This window comes from Capricornis sumatraensis, chromosome 11 (genome assembly GCF_032405125.1).
Source record: "Capricornis sumatraensis isolate serow.1 chromosome 11, serow.2, whole genome shotgun sequence".
Lineage (NCBI taxonomy): Eukaryota > Metazoa > Chordata > Mammalia > Artiodactyla > Bovidae > Capricornis > Capricornis sumatraensis.
The window spans coordinates 12,208,965-12,221,232 of NC_091079.1; the positions used below are offsets into that span (position 1 = coordinate 12,208,965).

General features: G+C 38.2%; 1 protein-coding gene across 1 annotated transcript in view; it reads right to left on the reverse strand.

Annotated features, from left to right (window-relative positions):
- The window catches only part of ADGRB3 (adhesion G protein-coupled receptor B3), an 878,910-nt gene that overhangs the window by 482,334 nt on the left and 384,308 nt on the right, over positions 1-12,268 (reverse strand). The window lies entirely within an intron of this gene.

A 12,268-nucleotide genomic window follows, 5' to 3' on the forward strand; every position in this document is an offset into this window, starting at 1 on the left:
ACAAGCATTCACTGCGCTCACATCCAAGAAACTCAAATTGCTGGAGAAAAATCATGTCTATTCTGGCCAGCTGTACCCTGAGTTCTTCATGTAACTTGTGGCAACCCCTAAGTCTACCTGCTTCAAGCTATCCATTATGTTTATCAGCCTCCCTTCTCGTTTCAGAAAAGGACACAGCAACAGTCACATGTGCTCACTCAGCCTTAATAAAGGGCACCGTCCTTGCTCTTCTGGATTTTGCAGTGAGCTCCACAGCCTGCCGTCCTGCCCCTTCAGCCTATCTTCAAGAGCCCTATGACCCTCTTTCATTATTGAATCACATCCCTCCTTACTGTCAATGGCTTCCACTGCCCTTAGAATAAAATCCATACTCTCAGCAAAGGTCTTTAAGGCACAGAAAAAAATAATAATTTTTTCCTTACCTAGTTCTCCAACTTCATCTCATGGCACTCTCTTCTTGCTCACTACCTCTGGCTACTGGATCAAGTTCCGCTTCCTTAAAGACCTCAAGGTTTTCCCATGTGCTGTTCTCAACAGAGGGCTACCCAGATGGCACATTGGTAAAGAATCCACCTGCCAATGCAGGAGAGGGAAGAGATGCAGGTTTGATCCCTGGGTCGGGAAGATGCCCTGGAATAGGAGACTGGAACTCCAGTATCGTCTAGAAAATTCCATGGACACTCTCCTCAGTAGAATGTACACTCTCCTCAGTAGAATGTACACTCATGCCCTGAAAAATTCATTCTCTGCACTCCTAGTATGTCTGAATCTATCTCATCTTTCAAGTCACAGGGTAATGTCATTTTCTCAAAGATACGTAACGCCCTTCTTATCTCAATCAGTCCCCAAACTTTATTCCCTATGTTGGCACTTGGTTAAGTTCCTCTGACATGTCACGGTTTGGAATTATTTTCTCTCTTTTCTGGTCTAGTTTATTTTGTATTTGTTGCGTGTATCACTCTCATGTTGTATCCTTACACTGTGCTGCACCTCGATAAAGTTCAGTGTGTATTTGTAGAATAACTTACTAGGTAGTTGAATGGATGGAGGAACAATTAAATAATAGAGTAGGCTTTCTTTTACAATATTTTCCTTTGGCATCAGCCTAAACAGGCTGCTCTGTACAGGTTTATTCTACTAAATCATTCCATGGATAAATTTCAAGTCAGTAGATTTCAATCCCTAAAGACTAACTCTAATATTTTTTTATCAAGCCACTAAATTCATAACTGGGAAGAAGCTTCAAATTGTCCTGGGATTTAGAGATATGATCAATAAGTTTTCAGAAAAGAGGAAATAAAGTATAACTTTAGAAGTATTTAATTATACATCTATTTAATACACTCCCTTACTATTTCCTAGGAAACACTATCATATGTGCCTAAAATATTTTTATATTTTATTAATATAGTACAGTAACAAATTATTATTTTAGTAGAGTATAGAACATATACAGAGTATATATTCCTGTAAGGCCAATGTATTTGCCACTATAACTAGAAAAGAATTAATGGATTATAAAAATAATTTTCTTTAGAGCTTCAGAAAGTTATGGAAGAGATAAGTTACATTTCCAGGAAGAAGAGATCCTTTTTAAGATAGGAAAACAATTTCAGCCAGTTTTCTCCCCGCTTTGGAATGTCTGCTAAATTTTGGCAAGAAATGAGGGGCAGGTGCAGCCCAGGCAGAGGCTCTCTAGGGTAGAAAGAAAAACTAATGCTTTTTGGTTGCTCAGGGCTGGAGAGCTATAATGGGAACTGGTGGGTCCCTAAAAAGTCTAACTGGGATTTTTCCCAGTGAAACATTTGCTGGATCTTTGGAATGTGTAGGAAGCTGAGGATACTCCTTTTACACTTTTAAAAGGTGGAGTGCACTTTTTCCATCCTTAAGTATGCCTTTTTTTCTAAATCTGAAGAAGGAGTCCAGCTTTAAGCAACCAGTTTTCTCTCACTCACGACATCTGATGCATTTGAAGTTGCCTGGACAGGAAGCTTGGACCCTCTGAAGGGTAGAGCTGAATCTTCTACTTTCGCAGGGCTGATGGGATGGCCGCACATAAGCTCTCTGTCTAAAGTGTATAACACACACAGTGGAGAAAGGAGACTAAGGGGATATAGTCTTAAGAAAACTGCGAAACTTCTTGACCCAGGTCAATCCTCGGCTACATTAAAATTTCAGTTCCTCATTATATCTGAATAACCAAGGAAAACAGGAATGCTTTTTGGTTGGCCTCAATATCATCCCCAAATCCTACATTTGTTTTACACAGTGCCTGAGATTTAATAAAAAATGATTAGATATGACAGATTACATAACTGATGAAATAAAACAAGTCCTTCACAGATTATCCAAACAATAGATTTTGCTGATAAGAAATGTAAAATGATTGCTTAAAATTTTTAAAAATAAAGAAGAAAAGAAGAACAAAATAAAATCTGTCCATCCTTTGATGGAGAATTCTCATAGAACTGAAATGTTACAAAAGAAAAATAAAAAACTTAAAATGTATACTACAGACCAGGAGTTAGTGAACTACATACAGCCTGTGGGCCAAAGCCAGCACGTTGCCTGTTTTTGTAAGAGTTTTACTGGAACTCAGCCACGTTCACTAATTGTCTATGGTTGTTCTTATGCTACAAAACCAGAGTTGAGTATTTAGAACAGAGACCATATGGAATACAAAGCCTAAAATATTCTCTATCTTGTCCATGAAATATTGTAAACTTTGACATATGAATTGCTTAAAATAACAAGATTTAATTAACATCTTCCTTCTGATTTTTTTTTTTCCCAGTCAGCCCCCTCAGGGCAGATACCATTCAATAAATGTTAGCTATTATCATTTGATGAACACTCAGGAAACTTATAATTTTATTCAAGACCTCATGTTAAAAATTTGGGGATTGTGAAGTTAAACTCAGATAACAAAACCTTAACATGTAGCCTTGAATAAAAGTAAGAGCCTTCTGTCCATTTTAAAGGTAGTAATGTTTTTCAACTTTTCCTTGGTATTGTTGGATTATGCAATAATTATCTGAGCTCTGGAAGTGAGGACTCTGATAAGCTTGGCAGAAACTTGAAACTTCTTGAAACTTGGCATCAAAAATAGAAAGGCAGTCACATGCTATGTCTTGAGTACTTAAAAGGAGAGAAATAATGTGAACATCCATTTTTTATACATGTAAATAGAAATACATTTATATGAATGCCAAATTAATATAATTAGTAATAATATTAACATACAGTTACTGAGTGTATTCTGTAGACTGGTAATAACTCCATGTTATTGGCCTTGAGTGAACTGCCCATTGGTATTTTTTAAGAACTCCCACATGGTTGCAATGTTCAGCCAGGATTAAAAAGCTATTGATCTAACTTCTCCCACAATTACCCCCATTGTTTGCTGTGTTCCAGCCACATAATACTGCAAAAAAAAAAAAAAAAAAAAAAAACACTGGTAGAACAAATTCTTGTTCTCTCAGGCTCACTCACCTTTATTTAATTAGTGAATATTCAAAAATTAAAATCAGGCTAGTTCCCCTGGTTGGCTAGACCATGCTGCTACTGCTGCTAAGTCGCTTCAGTCATGTCCAACTTGTGTGACCCCATAGACCACAGCCCACCAGGCTCCCCCGTCCCTGGGATTCTCCAGGCAAGAACACTGGAGTGGGTTGCCATTTCCTCCTCCAATGCATGAAAGTGAAAAGTGAAAATGAAGTTGCTCAGTCATGTCTGACTCTTCGCAACCCCAGGGACTGCAGCCTACCAGGCTCCTCCATCCATGGGATTTTCCAGGCAAGAGTACTGGACTGGGTTGCCATTGCCTTCTCTGGGCTGGACAATAGCATGAGGTTATTTGCCCCAAAATTACTCACTCAAAAAACAATAAGCAAATGTAAACGAAACTATGGTACCTATTGTTTTCTTCTTTTACTGTAAATAAGCTGTAGTCATCAAATGCATTATTCTTTTTTAGGCAATGTGATGGATATTTGTGCAATGAGGTGGCAGCCAACAAAGTGTGATATGTAAGAAGTTTTGTTGCAATGAAGCAAAATTCACCAGGAAGGCAGGGAAAATATATTAATATAAAGCAAATGTTATGATGTGATCTGTTTTGTATTATGACTCCTACTCAGCTTCTACGAAATGGAAGGACAAGCTACCTTAAAACATGATGAGAAGCTCAAAATGAATCAGTGGCCAGTGCGAACCTCCACACTAGTAGTTTTGAAACATCCTCTACAGGACTGTGATTGTCTTGGAGTGATAAAGACTGCTACTTTAGATCAGAAGGTAATGGGTAATGTACTTCGCTAGAAGAGAGGGAGCAACTGGAAAGACCCCTTTTCCTGGAGTAACCATTACTCCTTAAAAAGAGACCACTAAAAACAAATATATTAACACATATATATGGAATTTAGAAAAATGGTATTGATGAACCTATTTTCAGGGAAGGAATGGAGACAGATGCAGAGAACAGACTTTTCCCTCCACAGTGCGGAGGGAAAGAGTGGGACGAACGGAGAGAGTAGCATCAACATACATACACTATCAGATTTAAGAGGCATAGCTGGTAAGAAGTTGCTGTGTACCACAGGGAGCCCAGACTGGCGCTCTGTGATGAGCTGAAGGGATGGAAAGCGGGGAGGGGAGGGAGGCTCTGGAGGCAGGGGATGATGCATAATTATGGCTGTCTTGAGCTGTATGGCAGAAACCAACACACCATGGTAAAAATTAAAATGAAAAAAGCAGTTCACTAAGTTGAGTGATATGAATTAACACTCTTCCCTCGAGAACCTGAGAGATGTTCCTGCTGGACAGATGGCAACTTCTAATTCACAGTGACTCCCAATTCACATTGTCCAAGACCTGTGCCAGACCAGAAATCATTGCTTTCTTCGTGGACTTTTCCAGGAGAGATTTGTTACCCCCTTTTCTATTTTCACATTTGAGGAATCAGTGGACTAAAATGGACCAGAATGGGCACATTTAATTCAGATGACCATTACATCTACTACTGTGGGGAAGAATCTCTTAGAAGAAATGGAGTAGCCCTCATAATCAACAAAACAGCCAAAAATGCAGTACTTGGGTACATTCTCAAAAATGACAGAATGATGTCTGTTTTCAAGGCAAAACATTCAATATCACAGTAATCCAAGTCTACGCCACAAGCACTAATGCCAAAGAAGCGGAACGGTTCTAAGAAGATCTAAAAGACCTTCTAGAATTAATATCAAAAACGATGTCCTTTTCATCATAGCAGACTGGATGTGAAAGCAGGAACCAAAGAGATTCCTGGACTAACAGGCAAGATTTTGGCCTTGGTAACAAAATGAAGCAGGGCAAAGACACACAGAGTTTTGCCAAGAGAATGCACTGGTCATAGCAAAAACCCTCTTCCAACAACACAAGACTGTAAAAATGGACATCACCAGATGGTAAAAACCAAAATCAGACTGATTATAGTCTTTGCAGCCAAAGATGGAGAAGCTCAAAAAGTGAGCAAAAACAAGACCAGGAGCTGACTGTGGCTCAGACAATGAACTCCTTATTGCCGAATTCAGACTGAAATTGAAGAAGGTAGTGTAAACCAGGAGGCCATTCAGGTATGACCCAAATCAAATCCCTTACGATTATACAGTGGAAGTGACAAATAGATTCAAGGTATTAGATCTGATAGACAGACACGGAAGCTTGTGACATTGTACATGAGGCAGTGACCAAAACCATCCCCCAAAGGAGAAATGCCATAAGGCAAAATGGTTGTCTGAGGAGGTCTTGCAAACAGCGGAGAAAAGAAGAGACACTAAAGGCAAAAGAGAAAAGGAACGATGTATCCACCTGAATGCAGAGTTCCAAAGAGTATCGAGGAGAAATAAGAAAGCCTTCCTCAGTGATCAATGTAAAGAAATAGAGGAAAACAATAGAATGGGAAAGACTAAAGACCACTTCAAGAAAATTAGAGATACCAAGGGAACATTTCAGGCAAAGATAGGCTCACTAAAGGACAGAAATGGTGTGGACCTAACAGAAGCAGAAGATATTAAGAAGAGTGGCAAGAATACACAGAAGAACTGTACAAAAAAAGATCTTCATGACCCAGATAACCATGATGATGTGGTCACTTACCTAGAGCCAGACATCCTGGAATGTGAAGTCAAATGGGCCTTACTTAGGAAGCATCACTACGAACAAAGCTAGTGGAGGTGATGGAACTCCAGGTGAGCTATTTGAAATCCTAAAAGGTGATGGTGCTGCACTCAATATGCCAGCAAAATTGGAAAACTCAGCAGTGGCCACAGGACTGGAAAAGGTCAGTTTTCATTCTAACCCCAAAGAAAGGCAATGCCAAAAAATGTTCAAACTCCTGCACAATTGCACTCATCTCACATGCTAGCAAAGTAATGCTCAAAATTCTCCAAGCCAGGCTTCAACAGTATGTGAACCGAGAAATTCCAGATGTTCAAGCTAGATTTGGAAAAGGCAGAGGAACCAGAGATCAAATTGCCAACATCCACTGAATCATCGAAAAAGCAAGAGAGTTCCAGAAAAACATCTACTTCTGCTTCATTGACTACGCTAAAGCTGTTGACAGTGTGGATCACAACAAACTGTGGAAATTCTTCAAGAGATGGTAATACCAGATCACCATACCTCCGTCCTGAGAAACATGTATACCGGTCTAGGAGCAACAGTTAAAACTGGACATGGAACAACAGACTGGTTCCAAATTGGGAAAGGAGTATGTGAGGCTGTATACTGTCACCCTGCTTATTTAACTTCTATGCAGAGTACATCATGAGAAATGCCAGGCTGGATGAAGCACAAGCTGGAATCAAGGTTGCTGGGAGAAATATCAGTAACTTCAGCTATTCAGATGACACCACCCTTATGGCAGAAAGTGAGGAGGAAGTAAAGAGCCTCTTGATGAAAGTGAAAGAAGAGAGTGAAAAAGCTGACTTTAAACTCAACATTCAAAAAATGAAGATCATGGCATCCGGTCCCATCACTTCATAGCAAATAGATGGGGAAACAATGGAAACAGTGACAGACTTTATTTTGGGGGGCACCAAAATCACTGCAGATGCTGCTTGCAGCCATGAAATTAAAAGACACTTGCTTCTTGGAAGAAATGCTATGACCAACCTAGACAGCATATTAAAAAGCAGAGACATTACTTTGCCAATAAAGGTCCATCTAGTCAAAGCTATGGTTTTTCCAATAGTCATGTATGGATGTGAGAGTTGGACTATAAAGAAAGCTGAGCACTGAAGAATTGATGCTTTTGAACTGGGGTGATGGAGAAGACTCTTTAGAGTATCTTGGACTGCAAGGAGATTCAATCAGTCCATCCTAAAGGAAATCAGTCCTGGGTGTTCATTAGTGGGACTGATGCTGAAGCTGAAACTCTAATACTTTGGCCACCTGATGCGAAGAACTGACTCATTGGAAAAGACCCTGATGCTGGGAAACATTGAAGGCAGGAGGAGAAGGGGACAACAGAGGATGAGATGGTTGAATGGCATCACCAACTCAATGGACATGAGTTTGTGCAAGCTCCAGGAGTTGGTGATCACAGGGAAGCCTGGCGTGCTGTAGTCCATGGTTCACAAAGATTTGGACACAACTAAGTGACTGAACTGAACTTCTGTTTTCACAACTCTGTGTTGTGTGCTTATCATGTGTAATAAACTGAGGGACTAGTGAACAGTGTCAGCACTGTTGGGTGAACCTCCCACCTTCCTTTCCCTGGACCCTCGAGATCCAGCAAGTCCATTCTCCCCCTCAGCCTCTCTGTCTCTGTTGTGCTCTCTCTCCCCTGACTTCCCATTCCATCCATCTCTATCATTCTCTCTCTCCTAATAAACAGTCATAAATGTAGAGCAAAACAGAATAAACAAAGTCCTTAAACCACAAATCAAGTTCCTTGACATCCTTTCCCACAAAGTCAACCTTTTCGTGACTAGACAGATTATTGCTCCAGCTTCTGTATTTATTCACTGTTAAATGACAGCTTGAAAAATAGAAAGCAGAGGTTATAAGGCACAATGACTTTAAAGGAAACATTTATACCAATTCTTTCCATTTCTGTGAATATAGAGGAATATCTGTGAGCTTTTTCAGTCCCCCATCACACACTCCTCTCCATGGAAGAAGTGACTTCTCTGCCTGGTGAATTTATGAGATGGCATTGGCATGCCTGAGTCCACTCCTTTTATTCTAGAGCGGCTAGTTCCATGTCATCTGTCATTTCAGGTGTGTGTATGTGTAACTATGCACTTGAATGTGAATAAAACAGAGTGAGAGGGAGAGAATGAGAGAGAGGAAGAGAGAGGAAGAGAGAGAAAGAGTTATCTTGATTGTTCAGTTGTAAGAAAGACTAAATGGTCTATTTAATTTGGGTGTGGGGAACTGGCCCACTTGGCCCGCAGTACCACCCAGTTTCTCCAAATAATTTAATGTTTTTGTTTTTTTTTTTAAAGCAGTATTCTTAATGTCCCTGGCCCCTGTACCTAGTTCTCAATAGGTTCTGAAATTATTTCTTTCTTACTGGTATAAAATTCAAAAAGTATCCCAGAGTATGAAATTAAATATTAACATATGGAAAAAAACCCTGAATTGTCCAAAAATCCCCCTACATTAAACACTCTATTCCTTTGTTCTCACTTTTTAAAATCTGTCACTTTTTTAATAAGCAGCAGTTGGATCACAGTGTTCAATTTTGTATCTTACAAAGCTTCCAAAAAGACTTCATGAAGTGGAGCTTATTGAAATTCTTCTTCAATGACCAAATTATTTCATAAAGTAAAATTGTAAATCACTCCACATTTCTAAATGGTTTGGGACTGGGAAAATTGCAGGTGAGAGATAATACTATTAATTTCATGTGGTTAAAATTCACAAACATGAAATTTTATGTATTACCTTCTTAGAACCCTCCAACGGGCACATGCCCTTTCTGATAAGAAAAGGTGCAGCCATTTATGGAATATCTAGAACACATTTAGCACTATGTTGAACACTAGAGAAATAAAGCTTAATAGAAATGATTTCTGTCCTCAAAGAATTCAATAAACATTCAATATGGCAGATGAGTAAGTTCATAATATTAAACTAATTAATGATTCCTTTTTACCTCAGCTGGTTTGTAAGAGGTCATAGAATGCACTCAACTAATGTTTGTTGACAATATGTCATTTCAAACTTAGTCTTCATATAATTTTATAAAATAGGTGTATAAAATATTGTAATCTGTGAGTGTGTGTATACATGTATTGTGAACTATATGTGAAAAGTTGGAAAATACAGATCTAATTATTTTAAATAAGTCTCTGCAGTGGGTGACAATGAACATTTAGTGAGTTTCACAAATGTAGAGCAGCAAGAAATTAAATACCCCAAGAGAAATAGGATATTAAATTGTGAAACAACAAACTCTACTAGAAAGGAAGATGCAGAATCATCAAAAGCAATTTCAGAAGTTTGGGGAATCAGAACTAGTCTACACTGAAGTACTACCTAGCTTTGTTACTCAAAGTATGTGAAGCCATAAGCGTACAAGCATGCAAAGGAAAGGATTTAATCCTCATTTCCAACTGACCTTTGAGAGTACATATGATGAGCTCCATGTAGGCATCCTTCGGTGCTACACACCCCTGAATTTGTAAAGGAGAAGACCATGGTCCCCAGGCAAGTAGTAGATGAGTGTTTGTATGCATGTATAACTATATGTATGTTTCTGTATGTGCATATAAACCGTATTTACGTGCAAAAACACATATGACATCAATCCTACCCACTGATCTATCCATTCAATTATTCACCTGCCTGCCTTTCTAACGATCCATTCATCTGTATTCGTCCATAATTTTTTCACATGTACATTTCAAGTTAAGCTGTAAAATTTTACTCTTTTTTTAACTCAATGCATTTTTCTGTACCTGTAGATATTAATACCTCATAGTTACACAGCACACTGCAAACATCTCACATACAATATTTCATCTGCTCTTATTCAAAACCTCCAGAGATGCTAAGATGATGCTATCAATTTCATCTTGCATAGCAAACCGAGACTTGAGTGAGATCACATGACTTTTCCAAAGGACACACAATCAGAAAATGGTGCCTATAGCACCAGATTCTAGGGCAGAGGATTTCAAATCAAAGACTCAGAAGGGAGCATGACTTCCAGAAAGAAGGTTCAGCTTTGGAACAATTGCACCTGGGATGCAGCTTTCACTCTTGCCTCACTTAACTGGACTGTTCCCAGGATCTTCAATTTCTTTCCATGAGACTAAGGCAAGGATGGCAATATTGCAGGTGGTGGTGGGAACTGGAATTAATCTGTGAAAGTGCCCAGCAGAGTTTGCTTGGTCGTCTGTGGGAGCTGAATGCCCTGAGGCTGTTTCTTATGCTGCAAAAGCGTGCACTTGATTTCTGCCTGCAAGTGAGCAGGGGCACAGACACATGGGCTGTCCAATCACTAACTGAATGATTTCTACGTGAATCACAACATGAGACTATCTCTCCTATTTCACAGTGGGTTTCTATTTCTCTCCATTAGCAGATGACATGCACTCACAGAAGGCAAGTACATTTAAGTATTATTGTACAAAATGATGAATTTAAAAAGCAAACATTTTATGCCAAGTGATATTATTCATTCTTAACAAATGTGTAAGACTTGACCTATGGTTTACGTAATCGATACAATTATTCTCATTTATTACCATGAATAAATAAGAACTAAATATGAATATTAAGTAGACAAAGTATCATGTCTAAAATTAGGTGAAAATAAAATTCATTTAAAATTAAATTCATATGAAAGTCTTTGGTTATACTTAATTCTGAAATATTTTAATTTTGACGCAAGTAAAGCTCAGTGAGGTCAAATATCACCAAATACTTATATGCATGTAAGTATATACTATTAAATATATGTATTTGTGTATAATTGTATTAATGTGTATATATATAATATCATGTAGGTATATACACATACGTGTGCTATGCTTAGTTGCTCAGTCATGTCTGATTCTTTGTGACCCCATGTACTGTAGCCCGCCAGCCTCCTCTACCCATAAGGATTCTCCAGGCAAGAATACAGGAGTGGGTTGCCATGCCCTCCTCCAGGGGATCTTCCCAACCTAGGAACTGAACCTAGGTCTCCTACACTGCAGGCAAATTCTTTACCATCCGAGCCACCAGGGAAGCCCATGTACACATATAGGTGTATACATAAAAGTATATACACACAACAACAGAAATAAGGCTCTACGTAGCCAAATAAATCATCAGTTTGATTACTGACTTGGAAAGTAAACATACTAAATAGCATTTGCTTTTCAGATATTTTTAAAATGTGCTTTTTTGGTTTTCTGATAACGAGTCAAATACATTCACTTCTTTAATAAGGGTTCTACAAGCTACTTCTCCATCCACGAGTAAGAATGCTCTTTATTTTTTATTTTTTTTAATTATGTTTACTTGTAAGCAACAGTACCAGTACCATATTGTAAAGTAATTAACCTCCAATTTAAATAAATAAATTTATATTTAAAAAAATAAAAAGTAAATAAATAAATAATAAAAAAAAAGAAAATGAAAGAAAATATAAGCACAACAAAACTTCAGGGCTCTTAACTGCACAGCACCCCTCCAATGTTGGGTTCTCCAAGGCTCTGTCTTGTATTTTGTTCTGAGCCCCATAACGTTTGTTCACATAGGAAGCTTTCTCGACTGTCAGGATGAATGACAACAGTCTCTGAAAATGACAATGACTTGCACTGGTAAAAAACCTAGCAACACTTCACTGTGCTCAAAATATTCATACAGCATATTCTGAATAATTCAATGATGTGTGGGAGAAGAGGGGCTATTTCTGGAAATTTGTCCCATGTCATCTTTTGTGAGCAACTAATTTTCTCTGATAAAATAACTCTTTTTTTTTTTTTTGATATCTTAGTCTTTTTTTTTTCGTATCTTAATGTCAAAATGCAGTGAAATTTTTGATACCTATATGACACAGCTTTATTATTTCCTGAGTACTAAAATATTGAAGAATTTAATTTAAAAATGTATGATATTTTGAAATAAGTCTTATGCAGTAGGTAACTGATGTGCCAGTCATGATATAGTTTAACTCATATAGATAAACCCAAGTAACAGATTTTATTCAGGACATTCCCCCAATAGACAAGGGATCCATTCATTTAAATAGCAGGATCCAAGCAGGATCCATAAAATCCCAAACCCT